The sequence below is a fragment of the Papio anubis genome, chromosome X (genome assembly GCF_008728515.1).
Source record: "Papio anubis isolate 15944 chromosome X, Panubis1.0, whole genome shotgun sequence".
Taxonomy (NCBI): domain Eukaryota; kingdom Metazoa; phylum Chordata; class Mammalia; order Primates; family Cercopithecidae; genus Papio; species Papio anubis.
Window position 1 is genome coordinate 104982092 of NC_044996.1, and position 18165 is coordinate 105000256.

General features: G+C 46.5%; 2 pseudogenes; both read left to right on the forward strand.

The window, feature by feature from the left end:
- Positions 1-329: 329 nt before the first annotated feature.
- On the forward strand, positions 330-2138 carry LOC101021036 (annotated as a pseudogene).
- On the forward strand, positions 1791-2138 carry LOC116271793 (annotated as a pseudogene).
- Positions 2139-18165: the final 16027 nt, after the last annotated feature.

The following is an 18165-nucleotide window of genomic DNA, read 5'->3' on the forward strand; positions in this document are numbered from 1 at the left end:
TGGACATGAGCCTTTGATCTGCAAAAGATATTCTTCCTGAGGGTGTATCTCCTAAGTAAACCAAACTATAGATCAGAAAGTCATTTAGGGGCCTGGTGCAGTGGCCTATGCCTGTAATCCCAGCACTCTGGGAAGCCGAGGCGGGCAGATCTCTTGGGGTCAGGAGTTCAAGACAAGGCTGGCCAAAATGGTGAAACCCCGTCTCTACTAAAAATACAAAAATTAGCCGGGCATGTTGGCAGGTGCCTGTAATCCCAGCTACTCGGGAGGCTGAGGCAGGAAAATCACTTGAACCCAGGAGGTAGAGGTTGCAGTGAACCAAGATCATACCACTGCACTCTAGCCTGGGCAACAGAGTGAGACTCTGTCTCAAAAAATAAATACATAAATAAATAAATTTTTTTAAAAAGCTATTTCGGAAGCAGATAATTAGAACAAACAAATACTTCCATCAAGCTAAAGAGGCCTAATAGACTGGGGTTCTCCACTCTAGGCCCTGTCTAAAGGTCTCAGGCCAGTCATCCAGAATTAGTCATCCTCAGGCTCCCATTCCAATATCTCATCCGTTATACCCCAGAAATTCTGTTTGAATCTGGCCTCTTGCCCCAATCCTCACCCCTGTGCCCTGGTTGGAGCCTCATTGTCACGTCCAGGACTTGTGTAGTGGCCTTCTACTTGGTCTGCCTCCAATATTTCCCCAGCCACTTCATCTTCCAACCTCTCAACAGTCATTCTCCTAGAAAGACTTCTCATCCTACTTCTCTGTTGAAAAGCCATCTTTGGTTCCCCAGGCTTCAGCATCAAATCACAACACTTTGGCATGACATTCACACTCTACACACCCTATACTCCAGCCACTGCAAACCTCTCTCCACTCCCTCTGTAATATTTGGTGTCCTCATAGGTGTGGTTTTTTCTGCCTGAGAAGTTCTTCTGTTCCCTTTCTTCTTGGCAATCATTTACTTGCCCTTCAAGAGCAAGCTCATATATTCCCCCTCTAGGAAGACTCTCTAGACTCCTCCAGACAGTGCTCCCCTCTTTCATAGGAACTAACATACTACATTACCAGCTGTCTGCTCCTCCTACTCAGCAGACAGCTGCATATTCTCCTGCAGTGCCAGCCACATCCCTGAGACACCATGGTGAAAGTGAAGGCCAGAGTAAATGGGTTTGGCTGTATTGGGTGCCTGGTCACTAGAGCTGCTTTTAACTCTGGCATAGTGGATATTGTTGCCATTGATGACCCCTTCACTGACCTCAACTATATGGTCTACATGTTCTAGTATGATTCCACCCACGGCAAATTCCACAGCACCATCAAGGCTGAGAATGGGAAGTTTGTCATCAGTAGAAATCCCATCACCATCTTCCCAGGAGCGAGATCCCACCAAAGTCAAATGGGGTGATGCTGGCGCTGATTATGTTGTGGAATCCACCAGTGTCTTCACTACCATGGAGAAGGCTGGGGCTTACTTAGAGCGGGGAGACAAAAAAGTCACCATCTCTGCCCCTTCTGCTGACTTGTGATGGGCAAGAACCCTGAAAAGTATGGAAACAGCCCTGAGAAGGTCAGCAATGCTTCCTGCACCACTAACTGCTTCACCCCGCTGGCCGAGGTCATTCATGACAACTTTGGTATCATGGAAGGACTCATGACCACTGTCCAAGCCATCACTGCCACTCAGAAGACCATGGATGGCCCCTTTGGGAAACTGTGGCATGACGGCCACGGGGCTCTTCAGAACGTCGTCCCTGCATCTACTGGCACTGTCGAGGCTGTGGGCAAGGTCAGCCCCTAGCTGAATGGGAAACTCACTGGCATGTCCTTCCCTGTCCCCAGCACCAATGTGTCAGTCATGGACCTGACATGTAGTCTGGAGAAACCTGCCAAATGTGATGACATCAAGAAGGTGGTGAAGCAGGCGTCGGAGGACCCCCTCAAGGGCATCCTGGGCTACACTGAGCACCACGTTGTCTCCTCTGACTTTAACAGGGATACTCACTCTTCTGCCTTTGCTGCTGGGGCTGGCATTGCCCTCGACGACCAGTTTGTCAAGCTCATTTCCTAGTATGACAATAAATTTGGCTGTAGCAACAGGGTGGTGGACCTCATGGTCCACATGGCCTCCAAGGAGTAAGACCCCTGGACCACCAGCCCCAGCGAGAGCACGAGAGGAAGAGAGGCCCTCAGCTGCTGGGGAGTCCCTGCCGCACTCAGTCCTCACCACACTGAGAATCTCCCCTCCCCAGTGTTTCCACCCAGGCTCCCGGAAATGGAGGGGCCTAGGGAGCCCCACCTTGTCACATACCATCAACTAAGTCCCCTGTACTCAGGCCGAAAATAATATTACATTACCATTATTTGCTTGCATCTACTCCCCTATGACATGTGGAGCCCCTTGAGGGCCATGACCTTGCTTAGTCATCTTTGTATTTCCAGAGCCTAGCACAGTGCTGGGCTGATAAAGGTGCTCAAAAAATTTTTGATGAGCCAATGAATGTATGAATAAATGAATGAATGAATGAATTTCTGACCATTGTGGTAGACTGCCAATTGGCATCCCCTAACAAGCCTTGGCGTCCCCTAACGAGCCTAACCCTCCAATCCCCGCATTCATGCCCTTGTGCAGTCCCACACTGATTCTGAGCTGGGAAGTGACACGTGTCATTTCAGATCACAAACCAGTGGGCAGGATCAATCATATGAACCTGCCTAGCTGCAAGATGGAGGGGAGCAGGGTGGCAGCAAGGCATGATGCAAGATCTCAAAGCCAGGACTGCTTAGATACGGACAAATTCTTTTTTTTTTTTTTTTTGAGACAGACTCGCACACTGTCACCCAGGCTGGATCTCAGCTCACTGCAACCTTGACCTCCTGGGTTCAAATGATTCTCCTGCCTCAGTCTCCTAAGTAGGTGGAATTACAGGTGTGCGCCACCACACCCGGTTAATTTTTGTATATTTAGTAGAGACAGAGTTTCACCATGTTGGCCAGGCTAGTCTTGAACTCCTGACCACAGGTGATCGACCTGCCTTGGCCTCCCAAAGTGCTGGAATTACAGGCATGAGCCACTGCACCTGGCCTGATATGGACAAATTCTTACTCTTTGTCTCCGCTATTCCTAAATGTGTACCTTTCTAAAAATGATAAATATGTGTATAGAATATTCCTACATATTCTCACATATATGATCCTTGTAGGAATGCACTGAGAGAAATATCATTGTTGTTATTACATTTTATAGATGAGAAAACTGCAACATGCAAAACCGAATCAGTTGGTTAATGAGGAGGTTGGGGTTCAAGCTTCAACACTAGGCTGCTTCCCCAGCCATAGTAACCCTGGACTTCTAAAAATCCAGGCATGTCATTGTAGAGGACTTCCCTAAGAGCAAACACTGGGAGCAGACTGAGCCTGGTTCAATTTTCAGAAACAGGCCTAGTCTCCTTCCCCATCCACACATTAGAAGTATTTAAGTAATTACAGAACCTAGAGAGACTGAGAGAGACTTTGATTGGCCAGCTTGGGTCACGTGCCCATCCATATAATGGGAAGATGGGGTCATGTTATTGGCAGCAGTATGGAAATAAAAGATTCATTCTAAATTTGTTTTTTGTTTTTTGTTTTTGTTTTTCCTTTTTGTTGAAGAACAGGGTCTCACTATGTTGCCCAGGCAAGCCTTGAACTCCTGGGTGTAAAGTATCCTCCCGCCCTTACCTCCCTCTGTTGGGATTACAGGGGTGAGTCACTGTGCCCAGCCTGGAGGATTCATTCTAAAGGAAGAGGAGTGCTGTTACCAGAAGAAGATTGCCAGGCATGTGGTGTAGACGAAAGCCAGGGACACCCACACTCTAAGTTTGGAATCAGTAGGTGTTAATATATCCCACCAAAATATATTAGGTTGGTGCAAAGGTGCAAAAGTAACTGTGGTATTTGCCACTGAAAGTAATGGCAAAAACCACAATTAATTTTGCACCAACCTACTATGTTAGCACGCTAATCCCCAGTACCTCCGAATGTGACTGGTGTCCTTATAAGAGGGAGAAATTTGGACACAGGCATGCATATAGGGAGAACACCATGAGAAGGGATGATGCTTCTGCAAGGTAAGGAACCCCCAAGACTGCCAGCAAACCACCAGAAACTAGGGAAGAGGCATGGAACAGATTCCACTCATAGCCCTCAGGAGGAACCAACCCTGCTGACACCTCGAGCTTGACTCCCAGCCTCCAGAACCGAGATAATACACTTCTGATGGTGAAGCCAGACAGTGTGTGGTCCTTTGTTCCAGCAGACTAATACACTTGGCTGGACAAGTGGGATTCTGACAAAGGCTGCTGCCATCCCTGTCCATCACTAACCCATTTCTGCCTCTTCTCCTGTTTCCTTTGTCCCTCAGCTCCTACATCAATGCCCTTCCCCCAACCCACTCATTTCTGTCCAATCTCCAGCCAGTAAGACCGCTGTTCCCAAGCCACTGCTGTGTGCATTTGGATCCCAGAATCCTACTCTCTCCATATGAAATAACAGGTCTCAGGGTCGGGTGCAGTGGCTCACACCTGTAATCCCAGCACTTTGGGAGGCTGAGGCGGGTGGATCACCTGAGGTCAGGAGTTCGAGACCAGCCTGACCAACATGGTGAAATCCCGTGTCTACTAAAAATACAAAAATTAGTTGGGCGTGGTGGCACATGCCCATAGTCCCAGCTACTTGGAAGGCTGAGGCAGGAGAATTGCTTGACCCCGGGAGGTGGAGGTTGCAGTGAGCCGAGATCACACCATTGCACTCTAGCCTGGGTAACAAGAGTGAAACTCCATCGAAAGAAAGAAAGAAAGAGAGAGAGACAGAGAGAGAGAGAAAGAAAGAGAAAAAGAAAGAAAGAACAAATGAACAGCCCTCCCCTAAGGAAGGGTGAGGGGTACGATTTGGCCTGCTGCTTGCCTGTGTGGGTTGTCTTCCGTGTCACTCACCTCTGGATAGGCTACAAGAATGAGTGGCCCACTAACTCCTGCCCTGTGTGGCTGGTGGGAGGTGAAGAGGGGGCATAAAAAGCCACGAAGTGTACCCTAGGCAACATGGTAAAACTCTGTCTATACAAAAAATGCAAAAATTACCTGGGTGTGGTGGTGCATGCCTATAGTCCCAGCTACTGGGGGGCTGAAGTGGGAGGATCACTTGAGTCCAGGAAGTCAAGGCAGCAGTGAGCTGTGATTGTGCCGCTGCACTGCAACCTGGGTGACAGAGCGAGACCCCACCTCATAACACACACACACACACACACACAAACCTGAGAAGTGAAAAGGGGCATCTCAGCCGGGTGCAGTGGCTCACCTTGTAATACCAACACTTTGGGAGGCTGAGGTGGGAGGATCACTTGAGCCCAGGAATTTGAGACCAGCCTGGGAAACATAGTGAGACCCCCATCTCTACAAAATATATTTTTAAAAAAATTAGCTGGGTGTGGTGGCACACACCTGTAATCCCAGCTGTTTGAGATGCTGAGGTCTATAGTCCCAGCTACCAGGGGGCTGAACTGGGGGGATCCCTTGAGCCCAGAAGGTGGAGGCTGCAGTAAGCCATAATTGGGCCACTGCACTCCAGCTTGGGTGACAGAGTGAGATCTTGTCACAAAAAAAAGAAAGAAAGAATAAAGAAAGAAAGAAAAAGAAAGAGAGAAAGAAAGAAAGAGAAAGAAAGAGAAAGAGAGAGAAAGAAAGAGAGAAAGGAAGAAAGGAGGAAAGAAAAAGAAAGAAAAGAAAGAAAAAAGAAAGAAAGAAAAAAGAAAGAAAGAAAGAAAGAAAGAAAGAAAGAAAGAAAGAAAGAAAGAAAGAAAGAAAGAAAGAAAGGAAAGAAAGAAAAAGAGAGAGAGACAAGGGAGCCAGGCACAGTGGCTCATGCCTGTAATCCCAGCACTTTGGGAGGCTAAGGCACGTGGATCACTTGGAGGTCAGGAGTTCAAGACCATCCTGGCCAACATGGTGAAGTCCTGTGTCTACTAAAAATATAAAAATTAGCCAGTCGTGATGGTGCATGCCTGTAGTCCCATCTACTCAGGAGGCTGACACATGAGAATAGCTTGAACCCGAGAGGTGGAGGTTGCAGTGAGCCGAGATCGCGCCACTGCACTCCAGCCTGGGTGACAGTGAGACCTCGTCAAAAAAAAAAAAAAAAAAAAAAAGTGACGACGACCCGCTGGAGGCTCACTCTGCACATTCAGTGAGATGCTATATGCTTCAGGTGAGCCGCGGGTACCTGGGAGTGATGCTCATTAGCATGTTCAGAGAGCTTGCTGACTGGAAATGGCAGCTAGTTGCTGCAAGAGATTGCTTCACACTTTCAACCTGCACCTAACTGAGTGTTTTGAGGCTCTGCTTGTTCCTCTGAAAGGTGTCCTTTGTTTACTGAAGTCTATCCTGCTGTGTAGTTCAGCTGTAGTTCAGCTGTAGTTCAGCTGTGCTAGCTCCGTGTGTGGCATGGCAATCGATGGGATGGTGACAGAAGCCCCCAGGGGAAGGGATGAGGTAGCTGGGTCCCCAGAATGGGAAGCTATCCCTGCGGGAGATGTTTCTCGTATTTTTTGAACCCCAGGGGGTAGTGGCATCGGGTTAGGGCAGGGGAGCTGCTGTCTTCAGGGGGCCACAGCAGGACTGCAGTTTCTGAAAGCACCAGCACCATCTTTGATGCCTCCCAAGTCCCTTTGGCTGTGATGGTAAATAGAATGTACCCTGGGCTTACAGGAGAGAACATACCATTTTCCTTTTTTAGGAGGCCCTGGGGGATCCAGAGGAACCTGTAACCCTTCTGGCCTTGGTGGACTACCTTGTGGGGGGTAAGCACTGACTTAAAACAATTATTTTTATATTCCAGAAGTAAGACAAAATACACTCTCAGGCTGGTCATTGGAGAAAAATGTAAAAATACAGATAAATGTATGCACATGAAAACAAAAAGACAAAAGAAAAAATAATTTGTTAAAACACATAATGTTTGGGAGCATACCTTTCCATCTGTTTTCTTCATAGTCACAGGTCAATATGCAGCAGAGTCACATCATCTGACCCTTTAAAATATGTCATTTGCACTGTATACACTTTGCAGAGCAAGAGAAAACAGTTGAAATAATAGGGGTGATTTTGCCCACCAGTTCACTCAAGGAATGAACATGAGATGGAAGCCACAGATCTTCTATTTCCTCCGTTGCTTTCAATTCAAATGTCTCTCTCCAATCTTGCCGAGTGATACTAGTGTCTAGGGTACATACTTCTCACACAGTATGGCCCCTACATGTGAGCAAATTACTGCATCTGGGACTCACTCTGAGAAACAGTGACCTTGCTGTGTAGAATTTAGTGTTGAGTCTCTGCTATGTCGCTGTCCTGTGTATTTTCAAAGGCAGTTTTGACTATTGGTGATTTCAATCTCTGATCGCCTGTCTTTAGAAGGCACCCCCTCCAGAGGGTGCAGTTTCACTGCACATCGGTTTATGACACTCAGGATGTTTTCAGTGTTCCAGTAGGAACTAAGATGCTGAGGTGAGCATCCTTTTTCATAACATACTGGCTTCTCTTGTCGAGTCATTCTCTCTTCTTTTCTTTTCTTTTTTAGAGACGAGGTCTTGCTATATTGCCCAGGCTGATCTCAAACTGGGCTCAAGTGATCTGCTCACATCGGCCTCCCAAAGTGCTGGAATTACAGGCGTGAGCCACTGTGCCCGGCTGATTCCTTTCTTTAGACTACGTTTCTAGACATAGAATTGTGCCAATTTCCCCTCCAGAATGATGGGATCGGCACACATTCTTGCCAAGAGTGTAGGACCATGCCTGTTTTCCTATTCCTTGCCAACACTGAATATATCATTCAGAAAAAATCAGGGTGTGTGTGTTTTTTAATATGCGACCCATATACTTGGCACATAATTCAAGCGATATAAAAGCCTTTATGGTTAAAAGTAACCTTATCATCTCTTCTCCCCTAGTTTCTCTTAGTTTTCTTCCTGAGAGGCAACCTCTGTTAAAACTTTCTTGAGTCCCCTTCCAGAAAAACCCCAGGCATGTGCTATCCAATAGAGCGGCCACTAGCCACATGTGGTTATCAAGCTTTCAGCTCTTCCAAATTGAGATGTACTGTAAATATAAAATACACACTGAATTTCAAAGACAGTACAAAAAGCAGAATGTAAAATGTTTCATTAATAACAGTTCACATGGATTACATGTTGAAATGATAATATTTTGGATGTACTGAGTTAAATAAAATATGTTATTAAAATTATTTTCACCTGTTCCTTTTTACTTTAGAAAAATATGCCAGGCATGGTGGCTCACGCCTGTAATTCCAACACTTTGGGAGGCCTAGGTGAGGAGGATCGCTTGAGCCCAGGAGTTCAAGACCAGCCTGGGCAACATAGTGAAACCCTGTCTCTACAAAAAATATTAAAACTAGTCAGCCACAGTGGCATGAGCCTGTAGTTCCAGCTACTTGGGAGGCTGAGGTGGGAGGGTTGCTTGAGGCTTGGGGGTCGAGGCTGCAGTGAGCCTTGATCACTGCACACTCCAGCCTGGGTGACAGAGGGGGACCCTGTATCCAAAAAAAAAAAAAAGGCTACTAGAAAATTTCGAATCACACCTGTGGCTTGCAGTATATTTCTATTGGCCAGAGCCAGTCTGTGCATACTGAAGTATTTGCTCCTAGGTCTTCCCCACCAACCTCCCTTTTTTTTTCTGAGACGAAGTCTCATTCTGTTGCCTGAGGCTAGAGTGCAGTGGTGCGATCTCAGCTCACTGCAACCTCCGCCTCCCGGGTTCAAGTGATTTTCCTGCCTCAGCCTCCTGAGTAGCTGGGATTACAGGCGTGCACCACCACGCCCAGCTAATTTTTGTATTTTTATTAAAGACGGGGTTTCACCATGTTGGCCAGGCTGGTCCTGACCTCAGGTGATCTGCCTCCCTCTGCCTCCCAAAGTGCTGGGATTACAGGCGTGAGTCACCGTGCCCAGCCCTTCCTCCCCTTTTATTTACTCTAACGCTGGCATCTCAGGCACACAGCAGAAGGAGTGCCCAACCAAGGCTGTGATTTGCACATTGCTAGGTGCTGCTGGGCAGCCTCGCTAGCCAAAGCTAAACCTGCATGAAGCTGGGTTGCAGGCAGAGATCAGCCGGCCCAGGCACTGGGGGAGGTGCCCTGCTCTCCCCGGGCCAGGTCACCAGAGCTATTTGTCTCTTCCCAAGCTGGAACCTCAGGGTAGCCGTGCTGTTTTGCCTTTGGAACATCTGTAACATCTGAAGGCATGTAACATCATGCCTTTTCTTTTTCTTTTTCTCTTTTTGAGACAGAGTTTCACTCTTGTTGCCCAGGCTGGAGTGCAATGGCACAATCTCGGCTCACCGAAACCTCCACCTCCTGGGTTCAAGCGATTCTCCTGCCTCAGCCTTCCAAGTAGCTGGGATTACAGGCTCGTGCCACCACGCCTGGCTATTTTTTTGTATTTTTAGTAGAGACAGGGTTTCTCCATGTTGGTGGGGCTGGTCTTGAACACTTGACCTCAGGTGATCCTCCCACCTTAGCCTCCCAAAGTGCTGGGATTACAGGCATGAGCCACCGCTCCCGGTCCCATGCCTTTTCTATAAAAACAAAACTTTTCAATCCATATTGATCTCTGGGCCACTGCAAAGGAAAGGATAGGCCTTCCTATTTCTCTCTCATCCTGAAAGGTTTCGTTAGGCCGAGCCTCCTGCCTCCAGGGAGGTGAAGGTCGGTTTGGTCTAGGGATGTGAGGTGAGCTGTATGTCACGACCCATGAAATGGAAAAACAAATGATTTTTTTCACAATTGTCTTTGCTTTGCTGTGAGGTTACATTTTGTCCTCGAAAATACGAGCTATTGATTTTTCCCTCTGTATATACAAATCCATTTGTAATCCTACTATTGCAGAAAAGTAAAAACTTTAGAAAAAAAGAAGAAAGAAAAACAATTTGGCTACCGGGGAAAACATACAGGAAACTAGAACATGTGAGGATTCCATTAAGTTCCAGGATTAAGCTGGGCTGGTTTGGAGTGTTAATGCAGAAAAGACTAGCAAGGAAAGATCAATGGAAACCATCTGCTTCTGCGAGAGGGCCAGGTGCCACCCTGACAGACGGGCCTGAGTGTGGGCCTGGCGCGGGGCCAGCTGATGCGCGGCCGAATGGCAGAGAGCAGAATCTCTTCCCAGCATGCGTGGCAGCCGCCCAAACACAGCCAAGGCGTGGCTACTGAGGCCTGCAACTCCTGACCTCCTGCTTTCTGAGGCTGAATTCTGCAGGGTGCTTAGGGTTTTAAGTGGAGGCCACTCCAAGGAGGCAGGCAGGAGGTGGCTGTGGGCTAGTGTTGTTTAGGAAGGGGCTCACTTGAAAAGCATTCTTGGTTAGGCATGGTGGCTCACACCTATAATCCTAGCACTTTGGGAGGCTGAGGCAAGTGGATGGCTTGAGGCCAGGAGTTTGAGACCAGCCTGGGCAACACAGTGAGACCCCTGTCTACAATTTTTTTTGTTTTTGTTTTTGTTTTTTTTGAGATGGAGTCTTGCTCTGTTGCTCAGGCTGGAGTGCAGTGGTGTGATCTTGGCTCACTGCTACCTCCATCTCCCAGGTTCAAGCGATTCTCCTGCCTCAGCCTCCCGAGTAGCTCGGATTACAAGCACGTGCCACCACGCCCGGCTAATTTTTTGTATTTTTAGAAGAGACAGGGTTTCACCATGTTAGCCAGAATGGTCTCGAACTTCTGACCTCAGGAGATCTGCCCGCCTCAGCCTCCCAAAGTGCTGGGATTACAGGTATGAGCCACTGTGCCCGGCCACTAATAGAGATCTTTTAAGTGTTTTCACAAAAAAGGGTAAATATGTGAGGTAATGAATAGAGCTTGATTAGGGAGATCATTTCACAATGTATACTTACATCAAAACATCATGTTGGCCGGGTGTGGTGGCTCATACCTGTAATCCCAGCACTTTGGAAGGCCGAGATGGGTGGATCACAAGGTCAGGAGATCAAGACCATCCTGGTTGATATGGTGAAGCCCCATCTCTACTAAAAATACAAAAAATTAGCTGGGCGTGGTGGCGGGTGCCTGTAGTCCCAGCTACTCGGGAGACTGAGGCTGAGGCAGGAGAATGGTGTGATCCTGGGAGGTGAAGCTTACAGCAGTGAGCCGAGATCACGCTACTGCACTGCAGCCTGGGCGACAGAGAGAGACTCCGTCTCAAAAAAATAAAAATAAAAAACAACAACAACAACAACAACAAAAACATGTTGTACACCTTAAATAAATACAAGGTTTATTTGTCAATCATACTTTGATAAAGCTGGGGAAAAGTTTCCCTTGATCTTTGGCCTATTAACTGTTTTGAGAGGTGAGGGCAGAGAGTAGTGGCTTGGCTTTGGCTTGGTGTTACCAGGGAACCTTTTCTCTCAGTCAAAATGGATGCACATGTCGATAATGCATCTTTCCTTTTCAAGAAAAGGATTCTTTTTTTTTTTTGGAGATGGGGTCTCACTCTGTCACCCAGGCTAAAGTGCAGTCGCACAATCATGGCTCACTACACCCTCGACGTCCCGAGAGCCGTGATCCTCCTGCTTCAGCCTCCCCAGTAGCTGGGACTACAGGCACGCAACACCATGACTGGCTAGTTTTTGTAATTTTTTTAGAGACGGGGGTTTTGCTGTGCTGCCCAGGCTGATCTTGAACTCCTGGACTCAAATGATCTACCCACTCTCTTCTTCCAAAATGCTGGGATTACAGGCGTGAGCCACTGTGCCTGGTGAAAATGATTCTAATTTATCCCGACCCACGGCAGTATGTGTGGATGACCATGAGTCTCACCCCTCCTTTCATCTGTGCCCTTTGTCACGTGACTCTGCAGTGCCTTCCCACAGCAGACGCGTTGATCTAACCCAGCTCTGGACATTGTCTCAGGCACGTGTTTTGCTTTGGCCAATGGGCTATCAGCAGGCATGACCCAGAGGCTCAAAGTGGCTCATACATTGGAGCTTGCTCTCTCTTAGGCCCCTGCCATCTCAACGATATTTTTAAATTTTTTATCTATTGATTTAAAGAGACAGGATCTTGCTCTGTCTTCCAGGGCTGGAGTGCAGTGGCACGATCACGGCTCACCGCAGCCTCAACATCCTGGCCTCAAGGATCCTCCTGCCTCAGCCTCTGGAGTAGGTGGGACTACAGGCGTGCACCACCATACCCGGCTCCATCTCCATGAGAGTATGTCCTGGCTAGCCTGCTGGATGATGAGAAACATTTAGGGCAAAGCTGAGTTGAAGCTTGATTAGCCATCCATCAGCTGCCGCCCAAACATGTGAGCAAGTTCAGCCGAGATCAGGAGAGCCACCTAACCAACCATCCAGATCCACCAACACTCACTGTTGTATGCTCTGAGTTGAGTCATAGCAGAAGCTAATTGATACATCCAACAGGCTAGAGGCCCTGAATTCGCCTTGGGTATACAGGGGAAGGAGAAATTGGCTTTTCACATGCTTTCCAGCCAACGCTGCCCCACTGATAATATGTATAGAGGAATTGGTACAAATTTGTCTCCCATTGCAGAAGGCCCAACAGCAGAATCCTGGGAGATTTCGGTGACCCAGAGCCACAAATTATGCCATTTTGGAACTATGTATGACTTTTTAATATGATCACCTATAAAACCTTAAGGGCCCCTTTAGAAAAATGTTCAAAAATCACATGTGGGCAAAAAGCTCTGTATATGTAACTAGAGCCAGCTAATGTTTGTTTTAGAAACTTTCCTATTTCCTGACTTGCAAAAGTTCGCCCTTGCAGACTCAGCAGGGTAATAACACTGGTATCTGCATTAATGTCCTATGTCTATAACTAGAATCTCTTGTATCCACGTAGAAGTAATTTTAGTTGTTCTCACAGCAGGGTCGTAATTCTTAAATACTTAAAATATTATGTATGTTGTCTCTCCTGATGAATGGAACATTTTTTCATCTCGCTGTTAACAAACTTAGATTCTCTCAAGTGATTGAAAAGCACTTTGCAAGCCTAAAGTTCTATAAAAACTCTAAGTAATAGCAACAATAAAACCTTATTAGCCATTTCGGGCTCTGAATCAAGATTTTCAATTCTTGGCATCTAATTAAACGTTTTACATTCTAAAAGAACACGTAGCATTATACCTCGCTCCAAACGCTTCCTTTCCTGGTCGGGATTAGAAAATTGGTCACGACTTTGCAAGAGGCACACAAATGCAACTCTAAATAAACGTGTCTTTGGTATTGCTTTCAAACATTACAAGCCTCAGTGCTGGCTAATGTTGCTAGCTGCTGGTAGGCCTTGGGGTTGCGGGAAGTCAGTACGAAAGCCATTGTTTTTGGATAACCTGTGATGTCATTGTTGCTTTAGGGGCATTATCTTCTTAGATATATCTTCACACCTATATTATGAGGCAGGTAGAATATTATCCTTATATTATCCTTTTTTTTTTTTTTTTTAGATAGGGTCTTGCTCTGTTGCCCAGGCTGGAGTGCAGTAGCACAATCACAACTCTGCAGCCTTAACCTCTTGGGCTCAAAGCGATCCTCCCACCTCAGCCTTCCTAGCAGCTGGGACTATAGGCATGCACCACCACACTTGGCTAATTTTTGAATTTTTTGTAGAGATGGAGTTTTGCCAGGTTGCCCAGGTTGGTCTCGAACTCCTGGGCTCAAGTGATCTGCCTGCCTTGGCCTCCCAAATGGCTGGGATTACAGGGTTGAGTCACTGCACCTGGCCCATCCTAAATTTATGGAAAAATGAGATACAAGGGTCAGCAAAAACTTATGAGTTGAGGCTTCAAACTCATCAGCCTTAGAAACCAAAGCACTCTGCTACAAAATCCTAGATTCTCATTTGCCCAGTTCTGCAACTCTCTTGATGTATAATCTATGCAAGCTCTGTCCAATACCGTCACCTAAACTGTATTGTGATTAGTCCAATAGAATGTGCAATGTGACTAGTTCAATCTGAGAAGTACTATGTCAGACACACCAGATGTTAAAGACAGTATGAACAAAAAGAATTAAAAATACCTTATTTTCATGCTGATCACATATTGAAATGATCCTATTTTGGACACATTGGGTTAAGTAAAGTATATTGTTTTGGTCAATTTCACCTGTTTCTTTTTATTTTTGTGTATATGGCTATTAGTATTGGAGATTACATATGTGGCTTGAATTCTATGTCTATTGGGCAGCGCTGCTCTATAGGAAGAGAGGTAGAAAAGGCCAATGCTGGGATAAAGCAGCCCAGTGGACAACCTCCCAGGCCTGTCTCCAGGTTGAAGGAACTGAGTGAGGAAATTATTCCTTAGAATTAAGCAGCAAATGGGCTTGAAAACCAAATACAGCCATGCTGTTTGGATTGGAGTCGAGAACTACAGACCGTGTCCCAGCACCACCTGCTAGCCTGCCATGGTGAGCAGCCACTTCCGGCTTGCATACATCTTTGTGACTGGGTTCTCGGGTCTTTTTGGGTTCCTTGGTGGGTCTAGTTGCCAAGAGCTGGTGGAATTTATAGTGAGCAGCTGAGAGAAAATGACCACAAAGAGGGGTAGCACAAAACATAGCTCTGTGGCTCTTGGACAACCTCCTGACAGTTCAGAAAAGGTACTGAACTTTCTCAGGGTCCCTGTTGCACACTGGGCTTTCCGGGAAGCAGGACTCTGAGGTGGACTTTAGTGTGCGGGAGGTTTATTAGGGAGCGCCTGTGGGATCCATGACTGAGGAAGGGAAGAGAAGAAAGCAAGAGTGGGCAGAAGGAGAACTTGAGCTATGATGCAGTCTTTTTTTGTTTGTTTGTTTGTTTTTTGTTTTGTTTTTTTTTTTTTTTTTTTTTTGAGACGGAGTCTCGCTGTGCTCCCAGGCTGGAGTGCAGTGGCGTGATCTCGGCTCACTGCAAGCTCCGCCTCCCGGGTTCACGCCATTCTCCCGCCTCAGCCTCCCAAGTAGCTGAGACTACAGGCGCCCGCCACCACACCTGGCTAGTTTTTTGTATTTTTAGTAGAGACGGGGTTTCACCATGTTAGCCAGGATAGTCTCGATCTCCTGACCTCGTGATCCACCCGCCTCGGCCTCCCAAAGTGCTGGGATTACAGGCTTGAGCCACCGCGCCCGGCTGATGCAGTCTTTAGGGAAGTCTTAGCTCACTCTATCGGGAGGTTGAAAGATTGAATGACCCTTGGAGCCGTCCCAAGATGGGATAAGAGGGCTGAGCCTTAATTCCCCCTTGTCAATCAGTCATCAGACATGGGCTATCCTGGGAAAAGATGTGGCCGTGGCCATGGCCATAGCTAAGGGCCTGATGGGGATGGGGGAAGGGTGTCTTCTGGTGGCATTCTTTGAAGCTAAGGGAAGAAGTCCTTCATTCCAAAAGAAGGGACACAGCTGGCATCTGAATCTGGGTCCCCTAACTCCTTGTCCAGCACTGATTCTCCCATTCTGCCCAACCAGAGGATCCAAGCTGTTGTTCAGAGCAGGACATTTATACAAAGACAAACCAGAATAATCAGGATCTGGAGCCAGGAGGGCACTTTGCAAAGGAAACAGACTGTGAGCTTTCTAATTCTGCTCCTCTTTGCAAAAGTGCCCATTGTCTCACTGGACGTGTCAATCCTGGAGCAGTCAAGGATCATGGGAAGATTACTAAGGATGCAGCCAAGATCTGCTGTGTGGGCCAGTGAGCTTTGCTATGTCCTCTTATGCAGATGGCTCTCTAACCTCAGCCAGCAGTGTCATCAATCTAAGATGGCAAACACGACTCATCAAAACAAACATGGTCGTCTCAACTGCTGGAGAGGCAGGAGCTCCTGTGCCTGTACACTCAGCAAAGCAGCATGGTTGCTCTTGTGTCCTTTGCCTCTCATTTTTGGCATGGTTTCCCAGCAAGAGGCCCTGCTTATATGCCAAGTACATGTTCAGGTCAAGGGCCCTCAGTGACGGCAACACTCTCAAAAGAGGTTAGGAAGGTGATCAGTTGTGGTGGCTGCCCCATGCTTTCTGGGGGATGTGCTCTGAATGAGCGAATAGTGTTGGACTACAGGGCCGTCAAAATCTTGGGGGGCGGGTGGGAGAGAAGGGGACAATAGTGTCCAAAACCAGCTTGGAAAATGAAGGATGGGATCCAGCAAGGCTGACTCTTCTACTTCTGTCATTGTTTTTCTTAGGCAAGTTGCCCTTTTTTGTTATGGTTAACATAGGAGTAATTCAGCCTTCGCAGGGCCCCAGCAAAACCAGATGGAACCATATCTCTCCCGGACAGATAGGGGTCGAGGCTGGTTTTTCAGATAAAGCTGTGTACAGAGTCCTGAGGGAGGGGGTATGGAGAAACACACGCGAAATAGAAGCCGGGTAATGAAAGCTCCAAGCAGAGCAGCACATAATCAGGCAATTATTGAACTAAGACTATAGCTTTAAGTCCTGAAACTTCTGAGTCAGAAAATTCTTCTAATAATAGTTAATAAGAACATAATCCTTAACTGTAAGAAGCAAGGAAAGTTGTCTAGAAGACGAACTGCAGGCTACAGCTGAGTTAACAAACAAAAACGCAGATTTGTGATGACTTTAACCAAAAAGAATGGAACAATAGTAAATGCACTGAGGCTTGGAAAAGGGGAGAAGGCACCGGCAGGAAACAGGAAAAACCCGCTTTGCTTTGATTAGCTGTTAATGAGTTTTTGACTGAAAGTGGAGCACACTCTTTTACTGCCATCTTGTGGCCAAATACAGAACTGCAACCTACTTAGAAGGGTCTTTTTCTCCCCTTCCTCTTTTTCTTTTCTTTTTTTTTTTAAAGAGACCATGGATGCTGCTAACCCCCCTCCTCTTTTTCTATTTGCCATTCTTGTGCCTCAGTCCCAAAGTGGAAGCCAAGTGATTGGATTTGCCCCACCGTTTCACCTCTGTGGATTCCAAGTCCCAGCTCTATTACATGATAGAACCATGTAATAGCCTTTTTTACCTCCATCGAGGCCCTTGGCCCTTTCTTCCCTCCATCAAGAGATACACCTTCCAGCGTGACCCCCTGTTGGAAATGTGTGTGCTGTGTGGTGTGTACCACACATGTCGGGGTGACACTTGACGAGGACCCAGGTAAAGTGGGGCCAGAAACTTATACAATTTTGGGGTTCCACTTTAAGTAACAGTATATAGGATTCCAGGTATACACTTTAGTATGAAAAGAAATCACAAGGAATTCTGAATTTTGAAGAATTGACAAGTACCCTAAACCTCACAGAATTCAGACAATGTAACAGAATGTTTTTATTAATTAACTGCCTAACACACCTCTATAGTAGTTTTTAATCTTGCCATTTTCAGCTGCATACTGGTTGATCAATTTTCGGTGGGATCAATGATTCCAAAAATGTGTGTGTGTGTGTGTGTGTATGTATGTATATATGTACACACACATTTAATGCATTTTATATATATATTATATAGTTAATCTGAAATTAGGGCATATAAGGGCAATTCAAATGCCTTCTTAAATTTCCTCTACATTGTGCAGGGCTACGTAATTATGTAATCGAATTACTCTTATGGGATAAAAATTGACTTGTTGATAAATATGTTTTTTTAGGGCATTTTGCTGTGTCAGTGGCAATTTGGCCTGCCGTTTCATCTGGAACTGCCAGACTTCATCAGGACAAGGGACATCAGGTACTCCAAGATGCAGTCCAATTCACTGGGCTGGATAAAACATGGGACTTCACACACAGACCTGCTTTCTGTTTTTTATACTAATGTAAGTTTGTGCCCTATAAACCAGGAATTCTGATCCATTCTATTTCACATACATTCCATCAGAAAAGAAAAATGTATGGGACGTTCATAATTGTGTACATTGCATCACCGAATATATTCCAGACAGGGGAGAATTTCCGTTTTGTCTAGGCTTGGATGGCAACTGAATCCTCTGCTTACAAATGTTCATGTCTGAATTTTCCACAGAGTAGTTTCTGACTCCATGCTTTTCAAACCTTGTTCCTCTTCCCCTGTACTTCTGGTTCTGGACACCACAAGATGGATTTACACTGAGATCTAACCTCTGGGCCTGAACCAACTGGAGAGTCAATCCAGTGGGTGGTGAGAGTTTCCTAGAAGCCATTCTGACACTGG